Genomic DNA, 16239 nt, shown 5'->3' on the forward strand with positions numbered 1-16239 from the left:
AAGGGTCAGAGGGGGTGTCTCAGCCTGTCTGATCTGCTGCTACCCACTCCCCAAGGCCAGCAGGCCTCCCCACTCTGTGCCTCAGTATTCAAGCCAAGAGTGTAGTGTCCTGCTCCATCACAGCACCCCTCTCTCTGAGAAGTGGAATCCTCTGGTCTCCAGTGTCACCAACACGACTCCCTAGAAATAAACCCGAACTCCTGACCTCAGGTGATCCACCCACCTCGACCTGCCCAAGTGGCGTGTGCCACAGCGCCTGGCCAACATTCTCTACTTAAGTCCATAGAGCAACCTTGTAATTGAACAGGAATCTAAGAGGGACCTTTGCTTTGGACTTTGAATTAGAAAATACTATTTTATTGGCAACAAGGTTACCATTTAAGTAACTTTTTCCAAATGATTTGCCTTTCTCTGTTAGTTTCCATTTCAGAAGATGACATTTCCAACGTTCCTCTTAAATTCAAGGAATAACAACTGGCCTTGAGCTCCCTATGAATCGCTGCCCCACAGGGTCCTCTGATCTCATCCTGAATCGGGGTGCACAAGTCTACAAGTGGACCCAGGGAGATCTGAAGAAGAGACGGGAACCTGGAGAGCACAACAGGATTTCTCCCAGAATCACGGCCCCACAGACCCTGAGTAACACAAAGCCACCATTTTAGAAAAAGCAAAGAGAAGAAAGAAGGGATAGCAGGTGGGACCGGTCCTGAACTCCCATGCAGCAGGCCAGGGCCCATGCTGGCCCCATGTCTTCAGGCCTTGGGAGGGACACTGGTGCCCAGGTCCCCTGGCTACCGGGTCTCCTGGCAGGCCAGTCTCCCCAGCAAGGGGTCTTGTTTCCCATACCACAAATATGGATGGGATTCTGACTCCTTGGGTGTAGGCCCCAATTTCACGTGGGAATACAGCCCAAGAATTCACAGGTAGAAACAATCTACAACAGCAAAATCTGATCTAAAACTATCAGATAAAAATGTCTCCCGCATCACTAGTCATTTTTTTCCTTTTTTTTTTTTTGAGACCAGGCCTTATCTGTCATGCAGACTGGAGTGCAGTGGTGTGATCATGGCTCACTGCGCCTCAACCTCCTGGGCTCAAGCAATCCTCCTGCATCAGCCTCCAGAGCAGCTAGGACTATAGGTGCACACCACCATGTGGGCCTTTTCTTTTCCTTTTTTTGGTGGAGACAGGGTCTTGCTATGTTCTCCAGGCTCGTCTTAAACTCTGGACTCAAGTGATCCTCCCACCTCACTCTCCCAAAGTACTGGGATTATGTGTGAGCCACTGTGCCCAGCCACTAGTCATTTCAAGTTCAAATGTACAAACCATGGACTTCAAACAACATCCATGTTCATTTGTTTAATTATGTTTCATCTCTGCCTTGTTTCCCTGTCAGTAGCATAGCAATGACAGTATCCTGGCCTGGTAGGACTAGGACTGGCCACCTCCAATGCTCCTGTAATTATTCCACTTTCCCTGGCTAACCCCAGAGAGGTACACACCCCAAGTCCTATCACCCCAGGTTTGACTCCACAGGAATGTTTCCCATATTTTTAAACAATTCACATATTTTAAAATAATAATGTTACAATGATACTACTTTGGATATACTGAGTTATATTAAAAATGACTGACTCCTTGGGTGTAGGCCCCAATTTCACTTAGGAATACAGCCAAAGAATTCACAGGTAGAAACAATCTACAACAGCAAAATCTGATCTAAAACTATCAGATAAAAATGTCTCCCGCATCACTAGTCATTTTTTTCCTTTTTTTTTGAGACTAGGCCTTATCTGTCACGCAGACTGGAGTGCAGTGGTGTGATCGGCCCAGTGGTTAATTGGCCAGTCTGTAATCCCAGCACTTTGGGAAGCCCAAGCAGGTGGATCACAAGGTCAGGAGTTCCAGACCAGCCTGGCCAACATGGCGAAACCCCGTCTCTACTAAAAATACAAAAAAAAAAATTTTTTTTTTGAGACAGTCTCACTCTGTCACCCAGGCTAGATTGCACTGACACAGTATTGGCTCACTGCAACGTCTGCCTCCCAGGTTTAAGCGATTCTCCTGCCTCAGCCTCCCAAGTAGCTGGGATTACAGGTGCCCACCACCACGCCTGGCTAATTTTTGTATATTTAGTAGAGATGGGGTTTCATCATTTTGGCCAGACTGGTCTTGAACACCTGACCTCATGATCCTCCCGCCTCGGCCTCCCAAAGTGCTGGGATTACAGGCGTGAGACACCACGCCCAGCTAAAAATACAAAAATTAGCTGGGCGTGGTGGCGGGTACCTGTAATCCCAGCTACTTGGGAGACTGAGGCAGGAGAATCGCTTGAACCCAGGAGGTGGAGGTCACAGTGAGCCGAAATCGTGCCACTGCACTCCAGCCTGGATGACAGAGCAAGACTCTGTCTCAAAAAAAAAAAAAAAAGGAAAAAAAATTTTTTTAAAAGTTATTTTCATCTGTTTCTTTGTACTTTAAAAATGTTGCTTCTGGAAAATATAAAATTAAGGCTGGGGCGGTGGCTCACGCCTATAATCCCAACACTTTGGGAGGCTGAAAGAGGACAACTGCTTGAAACCAGGAGTTCAAGACCAGCCTAGACAGGAAAGTAAGACCTCAGCTCCACAAAAAATAAAAAATTAGCTGAGCACGGTGGCACATACCTGTAGTCCCAGCTACTTGGGAGGCTGCTAAAGTGGGAGGACTGCTTAAGCCCAAGAGTTTGAGGCAGCAGTGGGCTATGACTGTGCCACTGCACTCCAGGTACCTGACAGAGAGGAACCCTTTCTTGAAAGAAAAAAGAAAAGAAAAGAGAAGAGAAGAGGAGCAAAGAAGGAAGGAAGGAAGGAGAGGAAAAAAAGAAAATATAAAATTACCTATGTGTCTTTGGGAGGCTGAGGTGGGTGAATCACCTGAGGTTAGGAGTTCGAGACCAACCTGAGAAAAGTGGTGAAACCTCGTCTCTACTAAAAATACAAAAATTAGCCAGACATGTTGGCGGGCGCCTGTAATTCCAGCTACTCAGGAGGCTGAGGCAGGAGAATCACTAGAACCCAGGAGGCAGAGGTTGCAGTGAGCCAAGATTGCACCATTGTACTCGAGCATGGGGGATAGAGAAAGACTGTCTCAAAAAAAAAAAAAAAAAAAAAAAAAAAATGACTCATGTGGCTCACCTCGTACCTTCTGTTAGACAACACTGCTTTAGAGTCTAACCTTAGAAGAAGATGTGTTCCGGCTGGGCACAGAGGCCAGCACTCTGGGAATGCCAAGACTGGGAGACCACCTGAGGTCAGGAGTTCAAGATCAGCCTGGCCAACACGGTGAAACCGTGTTTCTACTAAAAGTGCAAAAATTAGCCGGGCGTGGTGGCGCGTGCCTGTAATCCCAGCTACTCAGGAGGCTGAGGCAGGAGGATCGCTTGAACCCAGGAGGCGGAGGCTGCAGTGAGCTGAGATCAGGCCACTGCACTCCAGCCTGGGTGACAGACAAGACCCTGTCTCAAAAAAGAAAAAAAAAAAAATCCACCCATGCTAGCCCCTGCTCAGCACCCTCTCCTGGTGCTACTTCAAGGTGATATCCATCTTGGTCTACTAGTCTCCACTAAGTCTGGCTATCCACTACCTCTGACCTCATCTCCTACCTCTCTCCCCCATCAAGCACGGCCACCACGTTGGTCCTATTGTTCCTCAAACAAAACAATCATGCTGCAGCCGCTGGGCCTTAGCATTTGCTGTTCCATCTGCCTAGAATGCACTTCAACCAGCTTCTTTTTTGTTGTTGTTGTTTTGAGATGGAGTCTTGCTCTGTCGCCCAAACTGGAGTTCAGTGGCACGACCTCAGCTCACTGCAACCTCCGCCTCCTGGGTTCAAGCGATTCTCCTGTCTCAGCCTCTCAAGTAGCTGGGATTACAGGCACCTGCCACCAAGCCTGGCTAATTTTTTTGTATTTTTGTAGAAATGGGTTTTCACCATGTTGGCCAGGCTGTCGAACTCCTGACCTCAAGTAATCCACCCGCCTCAGCCTGCCAAAGTGCTGGGATTACAGGTGTGAGCCACCACGCCCAACATTATTTTTTACTTTTATTATTTTTAAGAAACAAGTTCTTGCTCTGTTGCTCAAACTACAGTGCAATGGTGTAATCACAGCTCACTGCAGCCTCACACTCCTGGACTCAAGAGATCCTTCAAGTGATCCTTCCGTGTCGGTCTCCTGAGCAGCTGGAATTATAGACATGTGCTACCACACCTGGCCAGTTTTTTCTTTTTCTTCTTCTTCTTCTTTTTTTTTAATGAGACGGGGTCTGGCTCTGCTGCCCAGGCTGGAGTGCAGTGATGCAATCATAGCTCACTGTAGCCTTGATTTCCTGGACTCAAGCCATCTGCCTCAGCCTCCCGAGCAGCTGGGATTACAGGCACGTGCCACCATGCCCAGCTATTTCTTCTTTAAAAGAAAAAAAAAAAAAGATGAGGTGCTGGGTGCCGTGGCTCACATCCGTAATCCCAGCACTTTGGAAGGCCAAGGCAGGCGGATTGCTTGAGCTCAGGAGTTTGAGACCAGCCTGGTCAATATGGTAAAACCCCGTGTCTACAAATACAAAAATTAGCCAGGTGGCCAAGCGCGGTGGCTCACATCTGTAATTCCAGCACTTTGGGAGCCCGAGGCGGGCAGATCACCTGAGTTTGGGAGTTCGAGACCAGACTGACCAACATGGAGAAACCCCCTCTCTACTGAAAATACAAAATTAGCCAGGCGTGGTGGCATGTGCCTGTAATTCCAGCTACTTGGGAAGCTGAGGCAGGAGAATCACTTGAACCTGGGAGGCGGAGGTTACGGTAAGCCACGATTATGCCACTGCACTCCAGCAGCCTGGACAGCAAGAGCGAAACTCCATCTCAAAAAAAAAAAAGCCAGGTGGCACATGCTTGTAATCCCAGCTGCTTGGGACGTCGAGGCAGGAGGATCACTTGAAACTGGGAGGAGGTTGCAGTGAGCTGAGATCATGCCACTGCACTCCAGCCTGGGTGACAAGAGTGAGATTCCATCTCAAAAATAAATGAACAAAAGAGATGAGCATCTCTCTATGTTGCTCAGGCTGGTCTCAAACTCCTGTCCTCAAGCGATCCTCCTGCCTCAGTCTCCCCAGTAGATGGGAATACAGCCACGCACCACCTTGCCTGCCTCTGACCATTTTTTGTAAGATGGCAATTCCACCACAGTCACTTTCTAAGACCCTTAATCTGTTTTACTTTTCTTTATTGAGTGGTACATAAAACACATTGTTTATTGTCCATCTTTCCCCAGTAGAAAGTCAGCCTTATGAGAGCAGAAACTTCATTCACTGCATTTGTCCAGTGTCTAAAATAGTACCCAACACACAGATTAAAGAACAATCACCAGCCTGGCCAACATAGTGAAACCCGGTCTCTACTAAAAATACAAAAAATTAGCGGGGTGTGGTGACTGGTGCCGGGAGGCTAAGGCAGGAGAACTGCTTGAACCCGAGAGGCAGAGGTTGCAGTGAGCCAAGACTGCGCCACTGCACTCCAGCCTGGGCAACAGAGCGAGACTCCGTCTCAAAAAAAAAAAAAAAAAAAAACTTAAAGAAACAGGATTTTATAGATATATCTCGATTTTACAAATGAAGAGGAATCAATTCAGACAGGTTATATAATTTGACCATGGTTCCACAGCTAGTATGAAGTGGAGCCAGAATTTGAACTGGATATATCTGGATCCAGTTGACACTATCCATATTCAAAATCAGAGCTAAGGCTGCCTTAGGCATTTCTTGGCCAAAAAACAGGCATTATGTCCTCCCTTTACCACCTCTAATCTTCGCTACAACCCGTGGGTGGTCCACCAGCCTTGCTGCATACCCAGAAATTAAGTGATTTGCCTATGACTGCACAACTATGCACAACTAGTAAGTGATAGAACTGAACCCTAAATCTCAAGAAAGGGAAGCGAAAAAGTTCAGGAGAGTGGCAGACAGGTGGTATCAGGAACTAAGAAAGCAGTCCAGTGGCTCACGTCTGCAATCCCAACACTTTGGGAGGCCGAGGCAGGTGGATCCCCTGAGGTCAGGAGTTCGAGACCAGCCTGGTCAAAATGGCAAAACCTCCTCTCTACCAAAAATACAAAAATTAGCTGGGCGTAGTAGCACGTGCCTGTAATCCCAGCTACTCGGGAAGCTGAGGCAGGAGAATTGCTTGAACCCGGAGGGTGGCGGTTGTTATGAGCCGAGATTGCGCCACTGCACTCCAGCCGGCAAGACTCTGTCTCAAAAAATAAAAAAGGATAAGGGCTGACCATTCCGCCTGCTGCTACACCTCAGGCCAGGTCAGCGCAAGCCCAGGTTTCCTAAGGCCTATAGCAGTAACAGACAAAAACAAGGCTCCGAGCTTAAAGCTATAAAGAAGTTGCCAAAAGCACGGTGGCTCATACCTGTAATCCCAACACTTTGGGAGGCTGATGTGGGTGGATCACCTGAGGTCAAGAGTTTAAGACCAGACTGGCCAACATGGTGAAACTCCGTCTCTTATAAAAATACAAAAATTAGCCAAGTGTCACAGTGGCTGGAGCCTGTAATTCCAGCTACTCGGAACGCTGAGGCAGGAGAATTAGCTCAAACCTGGCAGGTGGAGGTTGCAGTGAGCTGATCACACCACTGCACTCCAGCCTGGGCGACAGAGCAAGACTCCATCTCAAAAAAAAAAAAAGGAGTTGCCAAAGGGAAATAATTCTTCAGCAGCAACCAGGCCTAGCAGTTTAGATGTATCCCAGGCTAGAAAGCCTCAAAAACTTTGCAGATGCTATCTTGAGACAATGTATTGTTTTGAGTGCCTCTTCAAACTGTCTCCATGCTGGGGGGATACATTCAGCCCATACCTGAAAGTAACAGGATAGGCAGATGTAATGGTGAAGAGTCTTGCCCTGGAAATAAAATGGGGTCCAATCTAATGGGGCTCCTGCTTTCTCTGTGTTTCTGTAAATGCTTCTCCCTGTTGGTTTTCGTACAACACTAAGCAATACAACTCTCAGAAGAAAGAGTATGTTAGTCCTCAGGAGCAGCAAGAAAGTAACCCTTCAGCCAATCTTAGGAACCCTGAACCCAAACCAGACAGAGGCTACACTGTGAGTGGCTGGAGAGCTGGGAACAATGCCTTCACACTCAGAGCAATGGCATTCTCGGCTCCAACATCCACCTGTGAATGACGCTTTACTAAGTGTTTTAACTCTCACTACCAGGCAAGGCAAATTCTATTCAGTTTCAGGAGAATGATGTGGACAGAAGGGGAGGTAGTGATTTGCCCAAAAATCAGAGCAGGCATTTAAATCCCAATTTTCTCACCTATTGCCATTGAGGGAGAAAAGTAGGCCATTAACTGGCAGAGGGACCTAACCTTTCTTGCTTTTTTTTTTTTTTTTTTTTTTTGAAACAGAGTATCACTCTGTGGTGATCTTGGCTAACTGCAACCTCTGCCTCCCCAGTTCAAGCAATTCCCCTGCCTCAGCCTCCTGAGCAGCTGAGATTACAGGCGCAGACCACCACGTCCAGCTAATTTCTTTGTATTTTTAGTAGTGACAGGGTTTCACCATGTTGGCCAGACTGGTCTCGAACTCCTGACCTCAGGCAATCCACCTGCCTCGGCTTCCCAAAGTGCTGGGATTACAGGTATGAGCCACTCTTGCTACCTTTTATCATGACCGCAAGACTCCTCTCCCAAAGGAAATATCAGGCATTACTGACTTTGGAGGATGAAACAAAGACACTATTACCCTAATCCACCAGATTTCACTTTAACACCCAAGGGTGCCCTCCTCAAATCCCAGTTAGAATCGCCAGCACTCAGCAGGGGCAGCAAACACAATGCCTCCAAGCCCAAATGGCTAAAGCAGGCAGGATGGAACACAAGAGGTAACAATAGGTAAATGAGGATTGCAGGAGAGAGCAGAGAACAGGACAGCAGAGTGCAATCAACACCCAGTAAAGGCATTCAAGTTCAATATTTTAAAATCCTGCCGGCTGGGTGCAGTGGTTCATGCATCTGTACTTCCAGCTACTCAGGAGTAGGCTGAGGTGGGAGGATCGCTTGAAGCCATGAGTTCCAGATCAGTCTGGGTAACAAGGAAAGACCACCGACCCCTCCATCTAAAAATCCTCAGCAACTTTTTTTTGTTTGTTTGTTTAGAGACAGAGTCTTGCTTGAGGTCAGGAGTTTCAGACCAGCCTGGCCAACATGGTGAAACCCTGTCTCTACTGAAAATACAAAAAATAGCCAGGCATGATGGCAGATGCCTGTAACCCCAGCTACTTGGGAGGCTGAGGCAGGAGAATCGTTTGAACCTGGGAGGCGGAGGTTGCAGTGAGCCAAGACTGTGCCACTGCACTCCAGCCTTCGGCCTCCCAAAGTGCTGGGATTACAGGCGTGACCCAATGGACCCAGCCCAAAATTATTTATATTATCTTTTTCTACTTGGCCAATGTTAAAAAGTTATTTCTCATTTATGATCAAGATTTCGACCAGCATCTTACTTGTAGTCACCGTTCTTAGTATCATGACTGTCAGCAGGATTATCACTTGGCTCTTGAGGACTGAGTTCAAACTTCTCAGAGATGCACAGTTTATGAGCTCATCCAGGCTACGGAGGCAGGAGGTCAATCCCAGGTGAAAACAAACGAAATGCTTCAAAGGAACTAGCAACTAAGCATCCTAAAGCACTTAACTAGTTAATTATCTGGTGAGAAGCAAATGTAAACAAACTGCTCCAAAAAAGGTCCCTGGAGAGTGTGGGCTCAGCCCAGCAAGGCCTAACAGCGGGGGCTGGACCGACCCACATTTCCTCCCCAGGACCAGGAATAATAGCGCCTACACTTCACAAGGTCACTGATAATGACTGTAAAATGCACTCCCCTGGGCTGTACGCAGCCATACAACCTATATCTTAGAAGCTCTTTCAAAAAGGGCCTGAGGGACTTGGGAGCTTCCCACAGGCTCAGCTCTTGCTTGCCAGTGAGATGAACAACTAGATAGCAGAAACACTACTGACATATGGAAGGTCACAAATGTTTTTATAAGCTGGGAAGGGCTGGGCTGGGAATTGTTCTCAAGGTCAATGAAGAGTGGTGACAGTCCTGACCTTTCCAGACCCAAGTCATACTTTCCTTCTATACAATCTCATCTAATCACCATGGCCCCTGAAGAATGCAATTTTAGCTGTACATATTTATTATTTCTTTTAGAAAGATATGACTGTTATTTCCTGTGTTCCTTTTACAAGGGAACGAGTTTGTTGGGGGAGGGGCTGGCTTACTACTGTGAGGGGCATTTTGAAGTGTCTCACCGTCAGGGACAAGATTCTCTGTCTCGGAATGGGCGCGATGGCTCATGCCTGTAATCCTAACTGTTTGGGAAGCTGATGTGGGCAGATTGCCTGAGCTCAGGAGTTCCGGACCAGCCTGGGCAACATGGTGAAACCCATCTCTACTGAAATACAAAACATTAGTCGGGCATGGTGACACGCGCCTGCAGTCCCAACTACTTGGGAGGGTGAGGCATGAGAATTGCTTGAACCCGTAAGGCAGAGGTTCAGTGAGCAGAAATTGCGCCACTGCACTCTAGCCTGGGCAACAGAGAAACTCCTTCCCCAAAAAAAGAAAAAAAAATTATCTATCTCCATACAAACTATTGGGGTTTGTTGCTAATTTCTGTGGGGCATGGTTTTAACCTTAATATCCTGCACAGAGCTAGATGTTAAAAAGAGAAGGATGCTTGGTAGGAGCAAAGTTTTAAGAAAAACACTCAAAGGCCGGGCACGGTGGCTCACGCCTGTAATGCCAGCATTTTGGGAGGCCGAGGCGGGAGGATCACAAGGTCACAAATTTGAGACCGGCCTGGCCAACACAGTGAAACCCCATCTCTACTAAAAGTGGCGGACACCTGTAATCCCAGCTACTTGGGAGGCTGAGGCAGGAGAATCGTTTGAACCTGGAGGCAGAGGTCGCAGCGAGCCGAGATCGTGCCACTGCACTCCAGCCTCAGCGACAGAGCTAGACTCCGTCTCAAAACAAAACAAAACAAAAACACTCAAGAAGAGAAATCTCTATGGTTACCACATTAATTTTTTTTTTTTTTTTTAAGACTTTGGCCACAGATTTAAGTAGCTAAACTCAACCTTCTCCTAGGAAACCAACAGGTCAGTAGTCTTCCTGACAGAACACACCTTGTAGAGGCTAGCTACCTGATACAGCCAGAAACTGATGCTAGCGGTTGGGGGCCCACAGCAGTGGAGAGGTGGAAACTGCAAAGGGCTGGCCCCTGGAATGTTTTAAGTCATCAGACCTAGACAACCATGACTTTTCTCTGCAGGACTGTACCAACAGTTTTAGAAAGATGCGCTAAATCCTCTCCTGTCACAGAAGGAAAAACAAGAAGGCCTGTGATTGCTGGAATTTGTAGCCCACAGCAACCATAGCAGCTCTCTTGATACCCAGAACATGCTGGGAACAGGACCTCCCATGCAGACAATGAAAAAAGGGCTGAGAATTTACTAGTGAAAAGCTCATTATCCTCCTTTCTTTGAAGCCACAGTGAAACCAACCTTTTTCCAGAGTTCCAGGGACAGACTGCTCAGCAGAATCATGCCTAAATTGCCCAACTGCTTCACAGAAAGCCCCTTCTGAGGACATCACAGTCCGTAAGGCTCAACCTTTCCAAAAAGACTAGCACCAGCTGAGAGGTGGCCCCTTTAGGCATGGTATATCTGGAACTGTGCTTTCTGTGATACCACAAATCTTAAATGCCTTCTTTTCACTAAAGGGACAGACATAAAGAAATCAGCACAGATAGTCTCAAACAAACTGATCTGTTTTTTCCCACTACCCATGGCCTTTTTTGTTGTTTTGTTGTACATGTTCCAAAACAGCAGCAGCTACAGGAAGCACTGGGGACCCCAGAGTGAAGTGGCAGTCACATTTTGGGGAGAATGGCCTCTTCTCCAAAGAAAGAGAAGAAAATCAAAGTTCTGATCTCCTGAATTTAATCTAACTACGGGCCGGGTGTGGTGGCTCACACCTGCAATCCCAGCACTCTGGGAGGCTGAAACAGGAGGATCGCGTATGTCCAGACATTCGAGACCAACACGGGCAACACGGTGAGACCCTGTCTCTACAAAAAATCAAAAATAATCAGGTGTAGTGGCGCACACCTGTAGTCCCAGCTACTCAGGAGGTTGAGGTTGAAGTGGGAGGATCACTTGAGCCTGGGAGGTCGAGACTGCAGTGAGCCATCATCACACCACTGCGCTCAGCCTGGGTGACAGAGTGAGACCCTGTCTCAAAAAAAAAAAAAAATTTTTTTTTTGAGACGGAGTTTCGCTCTTGTTGCCCCGGCTGGAGTGCAATGGCTCGATCTTGGCTCACCGCAACCTGCACCTCCCAGGTTCAAGCGATTCTCCTGCCTTGACCTCCCAAGTAGCTGGGATTACAGGCATGCACCACCACACCTGGCTAATTTTGTATTTTTAGTAGAGACAGGGTTTCTCCATGTTGGTCAAGCTGGTCTCAAACTCCCGACCTCAGGTGATCCACCCGCCTCAGCCTCCCAAAGTGCTGGGATTACAGGCGTGAGCCACTGTGCCCAACAAAAAATTTTAAAAATAAATAAATAACTCTAGCTATATCACGCTTCTGCTAAAAAAAAAAAAAAAGTTCAAAGCTCCTTGCACTTTCAGGACAAAGTTCAAGCTTCCAGAACCAAGTACCAAGAAGCCTTTCCCAATCTGGCCCCTACATACCTCTGTGGTCTCATCTCTTTCCACTCAACCCTGCCAACCCTCTCCCCTTCAGCCAGAAGGAAATACTTGTAGCCCTCCCAATGCTGCATATTTGTCTCTTTCGGCCTCCTCATCCATGCCTGCTTTGGCCCTACACTCTACCTGCCACTCCCAGACTTACCACTGCTTAATTCAACTGATCTTTCAACTCTTAACTTAGGCATCCTCTTCTCTACAAGACCTTCTCTGATCCAGCCATGGTACCCCACTTATGCCTCTTCCTGAAGGTGTTGCCGGACCTGACTCCCCCACTAAACTGGGTCTCCATGCCTGGTATGCAATAGTTATTTAATGTTTAATGACACCTTCCTATGGACTCATACACCATCCAGCATCACTGATGGGGCAGTGTTTGGATAACTAGCTCATGGGGGTAGAAAGTAAACATACATTTCAATTCTTTGTCCAGAAAACCAGTCATCCTTTAACTTACTCAAGATGCAGTTTCAAGCTGCATGCCTTGACCTTGAGAAAAAGAATAAAAGGAAACTTGCAAGATATAGGGAAATCAGAGAGGCTGTCAATGCTTTATAATAACCACTGGTCCAATTACATGTATGTATCATCTGCTGCCTTCCCCTAGCTGGGTTAGCTCATTAGCAACACTATGAACTAGGCCTCTTGTTGTGTGTGTGTGCGTGTGTGTGTGTTTTTTTAAAGACAGAGTCTCACTCTGTCACCCAGGCTTGATGATCTCTGCTCACTGCAACCTCCACCTCCCAGGTTCAAGAGATTCTGCTGCCTCAGCCTCCGGAGTAGCTGGGATTACAGGTACCCACCACCATGCCCAGCTAATTTTTGTATTTTTAGTAGAGACGGCGTTTCGCCATGTTGGCCAGGCTGGTCTTGAACTCCTGACCTCAGGTGATCTGTCCACCTCGGCCTCCCAAAGTGCTGGGATTACAGGCGTGATCCACCACGCCTAGCATATTTTATTGATTGTCTTAAACAATGGGGGATGTAGGACGAAACCCTGTCTCAAAAAAAAAAAAAAGAAAAGAAAAGAAAAAAGTGTTTGCCATACTAACTAAAAGCAAAAAGCCTATTTACAGAATATGTGAGGGACTTCTCAGTCAATCTTTCTCTAAATGACACAATAGGATTTGATACTAAGAATTCGGAAGTTATACAGGAAACAATGACCTCAGATGACTCACATACAAAAAAATTCTTCCAGGCTGGGCAGCATGGCAAGACCCTGTGTCTACAAAAAAAATTGTTTTAAATTAGCCAGGCACATAGTGGTACACGCCTGTGGACCCAGCTACTCAGGAGGCTGAAGCTGCAGTGTCCTGAGTAGCTGGGTCCACAGGCGTGTGCTGTATTTCCACCACCGTGCTCCAGCCTTGGCAACAGAGCAAGACCCTCCTCTGTATTAAGAAAAGGGCTGGGCGCAATGGCTCACGCCTGTAATCCCAGCACTTTGGGAGGCCGAGGCGCGCAGATCACGAGGTCAGGAGATCGAGACCATCCTGGCTAACACGGTGAAACCCCGTCTCTACTAAAAATACAAAAAATTAGCTGGGCCTAGTGGCGGGCGCCTGCAGTACCAGCTACTCCGGAGGCTGAGCCAGGAGAACGGTGTGAACCCGGGAGGCAGAGCTTGCAGTGAGCTGAGATCGCGCCACTGCACTCCAACCTGGGCGACAGAGGAAGACTCTGTCTCAAAAAAAAAAAAAAAGAAAAGAAAGGAAGGGAGGGAGGGGAGCAGAGAGAGGGCAGTGGAGGGGAGGGGAAGAGGGAGGGGAGGGGAGAAATTCTACATGTCAAAAAATTTTTGGCTGGGCATGGTGGCTCACACCTGTAATCCCAGCACCTTGGGAGGCTGAGGCAGGCGGAGATTGCTTGAGGAGGAAATTGCCTGAGACTGCAGTGAGTGTTCTCCACTGCACCCTAGCCTGGGCAACAGAGCAAGACCCCGTCTCAAACAAAAAGAAAAAAGAAAAAAATTTTCTTGTGGTGTTGGAGGGCAGGTATCTCCAAAATCCTTTATTTTCAAGGATTAGAACTGCCTCTGGATTTTTGTGGAGTTTCAATATTCACATTTAGGTTACCAGTCTTCACCCAGCTTTTGTTGTTTTGGAATAGGGTATTCAAAGCTCATTATCAGTAGGAAGAGGGGATCACCTAAAGCCAAGCCTCTTACATATACAATTGCCTATGTACGAAAGACATGTATAGCCTGCAGTCAGTTGGTTTCCCAACGATGTGGACATATCATCTCCCTGGCTCCCCTCTTTCAAAAGTGCATATTTACAACAACCTTTGTGAAATTTGAAAAGGGAATCAAATTCAAGACAGTGTTCAAATATAAGCCCAGACAAACTATTAAAAATGAAAGGTGGCTGAGGATGGTGGCTCATGCCTGTAATCCTAGAACTCTGGGAGGCTGAGGCGGGAGGACTGCTAGAGCCCAAGAATTCAAGGTTGCAGTAAGCTATGATTATGCCACTGCACTTCAGCCTGGGAAACTAAATGAGACCCTGTATCTAAAGTAAATAAAAAAAATATATATATATATTAAATGAAAGCTGCCAGGCCCAGTGGCACATGCCTGTGATCTACTGGGAGGCCCAGGAGTTCCAGCCCAGCCTGGGCAACCCCATCTCAAAAAACAAACAAACAAACAACAACAACAACAACAAAAGGCCAGGCGCAGTGGCTCATGCCTGTAATCCCAGCACTTTGGGAGCCCAAGGCAGGAGGATCACTTGAGGCCAGGAGTTCGAGGCCAGCCTGGCCAACATGGTGAAACCCCGTCTCTACTAAAAATAAAAAAATTAGCTGGGCGTGGTGGCGGGCGCCTTGTGATCCCAGCTACTCGGGAGGCTGAAGCAGGAGAACTGCTTGAACCTGGGAAGTGGAGGTTGCAGTGAGATGAGATTGAGCCACTGTACTCCAGCCTGGGCAATGGTGTAAGACCTTGTCTCAGGCCGGGCGCGGTGGCTCAAGCCTGTAATCCCAGCACTTTGGGAGGCCAAGACGGGCGGATCACGAGGTCAGGAGATCGAGACCATCCTGGCTAACACGGTGAAACCCCGTCTCTACTAAAATACAAAAAACTAGCCGGGCGAGGTGGCGGCGCCTGTAGTCCCAGCTACCCAGGAGGCTGAGGCAGGAGAATGGCGTGAACCCGGGAGGCGGAGCTTGCAGTGAGCTGAGATCCGGCCACTGCACTCCAGCCTGGGTGACAGAGCCAGACTCCGTCTAAAAAAAAAAAAAAAAAAAGCCTTGCATAAAAAAAAAAAAAAAAAAAGGAAAGGAAAAGAAAGAACACCCAATTTCCAAATTTCCACATGTGCCCAGGTAGAGAGGGAGCAGCAAAATGCTAGAGAAAAAAAATCCCAGCCTTGAAATAAGATAGGCTTGGGATCAAATCCCAGCTTCCCCCACTTACTATCTGTGTGATCTTGTGCGAAACTTCCATTTCCTTGTCTATAAAAGGAGGACAATGCCTCAACAGGTTGTTTCAAGGATTCAATTAAATAAGATATATTAGAGAACCTGCATTTTGGCACAGGTGTTCATGATGCCAATAAAGCAAAGTTTGTGTTCCACCTCTGTACTTTCTTTTTTTTTGAGACGGAGTTTCACTCTTGTTGCCTAGGCTGGAGTGCAATGGCATGATCTTAGCTCACTACAACCTCCGCCTCCCAGGTTCAAGCAATTCTCCTGCCTCAGCCTCCCAAGTAGCTGGGATTACAGGTATGTGCCATCACATCCGGTTAATTTTTGTATTTTTAGTAGAGACAGGGTTTCACCATGTTGGCCAGGCTGGTCTCGAACTCCTGACCTCGGGTGATCTACCCACCTCAGCCTCCCACGGTGCTGGGATTACAGGTGTGAGCCACAGCACCTGGCCGTGGTACATTTTTAAAGGATATTACTAAAGCAAGGGATAGGAGAAAGAACACTGGCTTTCTGCCTCCGCTGCTGCCATGGTTCCTGTGAAAAAGCCTCTGGTGAAGGGGGGCAAAAAAAAGAAGCAAGTTCTCAATCTCAAGTTCACTCTTGATCGCACTCACCCTGTAGAAGATGGAATCATGGATGCTACCAATTTTGAGCAGTTTTTGCAAGAAAAGATCAAAGTGAACAGAAAAGCTGAGAACCTTGGTGGAGGGGTGGTGACCATTGAAAGGAGTAAGCAGCAAGATCAACGTGACATCCGAGGTGCCTTTCTCCAAAAGGTATTTCAAATATCTCACTAAAAAATATTTGAAGGGGGCCGGGCGCGGTGGCTCAAGCCTGTAATCCCAGCACTTTGGGAGGCCGAGACGGGCGGATCACGAGGTCAGGAGATCGAGACCATCCTGGCTAACAACGGTGAAACCCCGTCTCTACTAAAAAATACAAAAAAAAACTAGCCGGGCGAGGTGGTGGGCGCCTGTAGTCCCAGCTAC

The 16239-nt window shown here is 47.5% G+C and overlaps 2 protein-coding genes and 1 pseudogene across 7 annotated transcripts in view; 2 read left to right on the forward strand and 1 right to left on the reverse strand.

Moving 5' to 3' along the window:
* SPATA21 (spermatogenesis associated 21) overlaps positions 1–845 on the forward strand; it is a 64405-nt gene extending 63560 nt beyond the window's left edge. The window contains exon 16 of the transcript XR_001884013.1: positions 419–845. The gene's annotated coding sequence lies outside the window, so the exon portion shown is untranslated. The remainder of the gene's footprint in view (positions 1–418) is intronic.
* The window catches only part of SZRD1 (SUZ RNA binding domain containing 1), a 31907-nt gene that overhangs the window by 13096 nt on the left and 2572 nt on the right, over positions 1–16239 (reverse strand). The window lies entirely within an intron of this gene.
* Positions 15664–16239, forward strand: part of LOC108524266 (60S ribosomal protein L22-like) — a 1069-nt pseudogene continuing 493 nt past the window's right edge.

The sequence above is a fragment of the Rhinopithecus bieti genome, unplaced genomic scaffold, assembly GCF_001698545.2.
Source record: "Rhinopithecus bieti isolate Rb0 unplaced genomic scaffold, ASM169854v2 scaffold_81031, whole genome shotgun sequence".
NCBI lineage: Eukaryota > Metazoa > Chordata > Mammalia > Primates > Cercopithecidae > Rhinopithecus > Rhinopithecus bieti.